General features: G+C 35.9%; 1 pseudogene; it reads left to right on the top strand.

Moving 5' to 3' along the window:
- Positions 1-6421, top strand: part of LOC140853152 (uncharacterized) — a 19715-nt pseudogene extending 13294 nt beyond the window's left edge.
- Positions 6422-6825: the final 404 nt, after the last annotated feature.

Raw genomic sequence — 6825 nt, 5'->3', positions numbered from 1 at the left:
TGTGCTAAAAAAATCCAAGTAAAACGAGAATAATCATCTATAATTATAAAACCATATCATTTTCCTCCTAGACTAGTGGTTCTAGTAGGTCCAAATAAGTCCATATGCAAAAGCTCTAAAGGTCTAGAGGTTGAAATAATATTTTTGGATTTAAATGAAACTCTTGTTTGTTTCCCTAGTTGGCATGCATCACAAATTCTATCCTTTTCAAAATTTAGTTTTGGCAAATCAAGAACTAATTCTTTCTTAATTAATTTTGAAAGAGAATGCATGCTAATGTGTGCAAGTCTACGATGCCAAAGCCAACTAGTCTCATTAATTTTAGCATTCAAGGATACTAGACATTGCATGTTTATTTTGGCTAAATCATTTAAATCTACCATATAAACATTACCATGTCTATGTCCAATAAATTTAATGCCATCATTAATAGGACTAGTTACAATGCAAACAGATGATTCAAAAACAACTTTATATCCTTTATCACAAAATTGACTAATGCTTAGTAAATTATGCTTTAAACAATCTACTAACGAAATATTTTCAATGTATTTGGAGGGAGTGATACCAATGTTACCTATACCGATGATCTTTCCTTTGGCATTGTCTCCAAAGGTGACCATCCCTCCATCCTTAGCATCAAGAGTGATGAATTGAGATTCATCACCAGTCATGTGTCTCGAGCATCCACTGTCAAGATACCATTTCCTGTTTCTTCCTTGGGATGCTAGACACACCTGCAAGCAAAAGTCAAGTTTTTGTTTTAGGTACCCAAGCTTTCTTGGGTCCTTTTTAGTTAGTCATAATGGTTCCTTTTGGAACCCATATTTTCTTTATAGTTGAGTTTGCAGACTTGTTAGAGAAGCAAGTGTATGACTTATGTCCTACTCTACCATATTTGAAGCAAGTAATATTAGAAGCCTTATTACTTAAAGAGTTTACATAAATATTTTTTAGATATTTTTATTTCTTCAAGGGGTTATAGCCAAGTCCAGCCTTATCATATACGGCTTTTTGATTATCAAGAATCATATTGAGTTTATTTGAACTCAAGGTGAACTTTTCTACTATTGGTTTTACCTTGGCAATTTCATTCTTTAAGCTTTGATTTTCTTGAAGCAGAGTGGATTTTTCAATTGAAATGTTTTCAGTTTGTTTCAATAAAGATTGATTTTTTAATTTTAGATCTTTGTTCTTCATCTCTAGTTTCTTTAATTCATCAACTAAATCATAGAATGCTTCATGTAATTCTTCAAATGTAAAGTCACTAGGAGTTTCAGAAATTACCTCATTTTCGTGTGCCATAAGGCACAGGTTGGCTTGTTCGGTTGAGTTTTTCTCGTCGGAGCTTGAGTCATCACTCGCACTCCAAGTGGCCATCATGACCTTCTTCTTGTACTTCTTGGGACCTTTCTTCAGCTAAGGGCATTCGGATTTGAAGTGTCCCGACTTCTTGCATTCGTAGCAGATAAGGGGTTGGTCTTTCTCTTTTTCTTTGCTCTGTTCCCCTTTTGTGAATGGCCTCTTCCTCATCCTCTGTTTCCTTTTTCTCAAAAATTTCTTAAATCTTCGGGTAATGAGTGCCATCTCTTCATCCTGTTCTTCATCTTCAGTGTCATCAGTTTCTTCATCTGGTGGAGCTGTGGATTTAAGGACAATTATTCTTTTCTTTTTGACTTCTTCCTCTTGATGTTGCTTCATGCTTAGCTCATGAGTCATCAATGATCCAAGAAGCTCTTTCAAGGGTAGAATGTTCAAGTCCTTAGCTTTTTGAATGGCAGTCACTTTGGCTTCTCAAGTTCTTGATAAGGACCTGAGAATCTTCTTTACAAGCTCACTGTTAGTATAGGACTTGCCAAGACTCTTTAAACCATTAATAATATCAGTAAAGCGAGTAAACATTCCAGTTATGGACTCATCATGCTCCATTTTAAACAATTCATATTTATGCACAAGCATGTTGATTTTAGACTCCTTTACTTGATTGGTTCCCTCATGGGTTACTTCTAACCTATCCCATATTTCTTTAGCAGATGAGCAAGTAGAAATATGATTAAATTCGTTAGCATCAAGAGCACAATAAAGAACATTCATTGCTTTAGCATTTAATTGGGCCATCTTCTTATCAACCTCATCCCATTCTTTCTCGGATTTGGTTGATTCCTCACCATCTATAATTTTAGTGGGTGTGTGAGGATCGTTCACTATGATACTCCACATATCATAGTCGAGTGCTTGAATGAATATTTTCATCCGAGCTTTCCAATAGGTGTAATTAGACCCATTGAAAAGTGGAGGTCGGTTGGTGGATTGCCCCTCGGTTAGAGAAGTGCCGACATGAGTTGCCATAGATCTTTGGCTCTTTGATTATTTAGATCAAAGAAGGGCTAGAGCACCGGGCTCTGATACCACTTGTTGCCCAGCTATGCAATCCAAGAGGGGGGGGTGAATTGGGTTTCTAAAAATTTTAAGCTTAACTTATGACTTGTGAGAAATATTTGACAAAGCTAAATAGATAGAGTGAGTAGAATTAATTCAAGGCTAATAGCAAGAGCAAGAATGCAAGAGAATAATGAAGAGATAAAGAAGAGCAATTAGACACACACCAAACAAAAAGATTTATAGTGGTTCGGTGCCAACCTTGCACCTACATCCACTCTCCAAGCTCCTACTTGAGAATTTCAATCCACTAATCTTGTATTCAATCCGAATACAAACATCAGAAACTCTGACTCTAGCTATTCCAAGCTAGTCCACTTATTTTTCGGGTACAAGCCAACCCAATACACTTCGATTCTAGGTTCGGATCAACCTTCCCTTATTTTGGAACCCCTCCAAAATAAAACCAATTACTCAAATTGAGTATAACAATTTATAGCATAAATAAGTACAAAGAAAGCTCCTTCAATGAGCGAATATAACTTTAAATACACTTTACTCAAGAGAAGAAGACCCTTTTTGGATTTCCTCAAGGTGGATGGAGACTTGAATGTGCACTTGAGGAGTTGGTGAGCTTGGATTAAAGGCTTCTTGAAAGCTTTGAATGAGCTCTTGCTTAGGGCTGAAAAGTTGGCTTGAAATCCTTTTTTCAAAATCTCTCTACTTGATTCTTCTCTCTTTTCTTCTTATTGATTTCCACCTTTTTGTCCCTTTTATAGCTTTAAGAAATAGTGAAAAACATTCTAGGCTGAAAAAGAGCCGTTAGACTGCATTAATGAGCATTAAAAGCATTCAAAATGGGTTAAAAACTAGCCGTTGCAGAAAAATCCCGTCACAGGGGTCGACTCATGAGTCGACTCATGTCTGGGGGTCGACTCATGGGTCGACCTCTGTGGAAAATCATCACAGAAGTGAACAGGATCCATGGTTCTGTAAAACTGGCAAAAAGACCTGCAGAGGTCGACTCATGCCTTGGGGGTCGACTCATGGGTCGACTCACAGGGTGTGCCAAGTCTGTGCCGGTCAGAAATTTCAGCATGCCAGTCATCTCATGTGCCATGAGTCGACTCATGGGTCGACTCATGATTTTCAATCATGCATATCTTTCAAAATACAAGTCCAAAATCAATAAAATTTTCACCATTGGATCACAAATTTTTTGTTCTATCATTTGATACTATCAAATCAGGGTTTTGGTAAAATTATAATTTTACCCCTGAAGAGCAATAAGATTTTTTCAAGTGAGAAATATTAGTACCCCTTCAACTGCTTTGTAATCATCAAAATGAATCTAAGGAGCAACATCCTAAAATGCTTGTTAGTGATAGAATTTATGTGCCTCCTGTATATTACATAATATCTACTCGAGAAAAAGATGATTTTCTGATAATTTTGAAAAAATATCAAGGTACCTGATGGATATGCATCAAATATTTCACGATGTGTGTATCTAAAAGATTGAAAATTTTTTTTAATCTTAAAAATCATGATGGTCACATATTGATGCAAGATATCTTCCCACTAGCTTTAAGATCGTCATTGCTGAAACAAGTTATTGCAATTGTACTTCAATTATTGTCATTCTTTAAGGCATTATGTTTCAAAGTTATTGATCCTCAGGAATTTGATCAGTTGGAGTCCGATATTGCAATTACACTTTTCTAGATGGAAAATATTTTTCCTCTTAGATTTTTCACCGTTAGGTACATCTACTCATTCACCTAGCTTCGAAAGTTAAACTTCGTAGATCAGTATACTATAGATGGATGTATTCTATTGAGTGGTATTATTATAAATCTTAAGTCTTTTAATAACTTTATTAGAAGCAACATCATACTGATATTTTAATAAATATTTAATTCTTGAAGGTATCTTGTGTGTCTTAAAGATTATGTGCGAAATAGAGTCTATTCTGAGGGCTCGATTACTGAAGGATATATTACTGATGAGTGTTTGATATTTTGTTCAAAATATCTTTAAGATGTAGAGACTATTTTTAGTTGACCTCAATGACATAATGACTTTATGGAGAATGCAGAATTGTATGAGTTGTCAACTACTGGAAGAATCTTGGAAAGCCTTAGCACAAGCACATCGTTATGGGTTACTTCTTAGTGACATAATATCTGACCTTCGCAGGTTATTATATTTAAGGCATGACAAGTTTAAATATTATATCAGATATAATATTTTAAATCAAATATTTATATTTTATGCAGTGAATTTTTAATTTCTCAGCGATGAGCCAATAATAACATTCATCCTAATACAAAGATTGAGCAGCAATGGTTGGTCGAATTATTCCATATGTGACTTTCGAATCAAGTTTGAGATTCTGCAAATTAAGGGATACATTAATTTTGGATACATATTTAACATCGAATAAGTCATCAACACTTCATATCATTTTTTTAGGTACCAAATATGATGGAGAAAAATAATTCAGATGAATTAATAGCCTTAGCTCGAGAACCTAACAAGATTGTGAATAGATATAATGGTTTCATAATTAATAGCTTTAAAGTTCATACTAAAGAGCATGAAAAATTTAAAAAAATACAGAATAGCGGTGTTATGGTGGAAACGGATGGAAAAATCTATTATGGTGCACTTAAAAATATCTATGAGTTAGATTATTATGAAAAATTTAAAATAGTATTGTTTAGATGTGATTGGGTAGACATAAACTCACCAAGGGGTTTGAAACAAGATGCAAATGGATTTACACTTGTAAATTTTTTAAGATTGATGCATACTGGTGGGTTATTGAAAGATGATCCATTCATTTTTTTGTCTCAAGCTCATCAAGTATTTTATGTATAAGATACAAAAGATAAGGATTGGATTACTATCATCGAAACGAAACCTAGAGATTTATATGATGTGGAAAACTAAGTAGAAGATGATGACAGTTAGCTCCCATAGTGCGACGGACGGTGGGTATAAAGCTCGAAAATGAATTCACTGTCGTATAGCTGACTGGGATTACTAGCAATTTCGGCTTCATACAGGCAAGTTATAGCCTGCAATCTGAACTGAGGATGGATTTTTGGAGTTAGCTCACTATCACGGGATTGCAGCCCTTTGTCTCGACTATTGTAGCGCGTGTGTCGCCCAGGACATAAGGGGTATGATGACTTGACATCATCCTCACCTTCCTCTGATTTATCACCGACAGTCTGTTAAAGGTTCCAAACTCAACGGTGGCAATTAAATACGAGAATTGCACTCGTTGCGGGACTTAAGCCAACATCTTACAGCACGAGCTGACGACAGTCATGCACCACTTGTGTCTGCATTCCTGAAGGCAGCCCTCTCTTTCAAAAGGATTTGCGGCATGTCAAGCCCCATAAGGTTTTTTGCTTTGTATCAAATTAAACCACATGCTCCACCGCTTGTGCGGGCTCCCATCAATTTCTTTGAGTTTCATTCCTATGAATGTACTCCCCAGATATGATACTTAGCACGTTAGCTACAGCATTGCATGGGTCGATACGCACAGTGCCTAGTATCCATTATTTACGGCTAGGACTGTTGGGGTATCTAATCTCATTTGCTCCCCTAGCTTTCGTCTCTTAGTATTAGTATCAGCCCGGCACTTATACGCAATGTATGCCTTACAATTTTGTGCCAGCTGATGATATAAATGCTACAACGACATTGGTTAGGATGGAATTTGAAAGAGACACTACTACTTGATTGTTATTGGTAATAAATATTTATGATGTATATAATTTGCATTAATTATTGTGTTAAATTGCTATTTATGTTAACTGATTCTGACTTTTATTTATGTAAATGCTAGGTGACATCATGCATCGCAGGGGACAATATGCTGGTGTGGAGTTTCAGTTTTCACAGACAGAGGTTGGTATCTCTTTTTCAGACCAGCAGCCTGAGGTCGGTTCTTCTGCACAGTATTTCAAGCCCTGTCCTTCTCCTCCATCATCAGTACAGCACGATCTTCCTATTCATCAAGTAGATGATGAGCTACACATTTAGGGTGTTTTATGTCTCTCATTTCATTTGATTTGATTTCATGTATATTCAGTATTTTGTTACTTTTATATATTTTTTGTAGATAGATCTGGGAGAGTACGCCCCAAACATAGACCCATAGTAGTGTGAGATGTGTGGCAGTTGCGTGAGGGCGAAAGGATTGTTGTGGAGTGCAATCAGCTAGGTCAGCTAGTTAACAAAGCTATCAATTTATTTGTTGCCGAGCCAAACAACCCAAGGAGAGGGGGACGGGGATGAATTAGGTTTTCAAAATTTAAAATAACTATATATGGAATTAACTAGTTTACTATTGGTGGTACAATGAATGTTACATATGAATGCAAATATGAAGAAGACAAGCACACACATAAAGATAATTTTTTTTTT

This window comes from Elaeis guineensis, chromosome 13 (genome assembly GCF_000442705.2).
Source record: "Elaeis guineensis isolate ETL-2024a chromosome 13, EG11, whole genome shotgun sequence".
Classification (NCBI taxonomy): domain Eukaryota; kingdom Viridiplantae; phylum Streptophyta; class Magnoliopsida; order Arecales; family Arecaceae; genus Elaeis; species Elaeis guineensis.
Note: the sequence above shows the minus strand (reverse complement) of the source record. Positions and strands in the feature narration are given on the sequence as shown.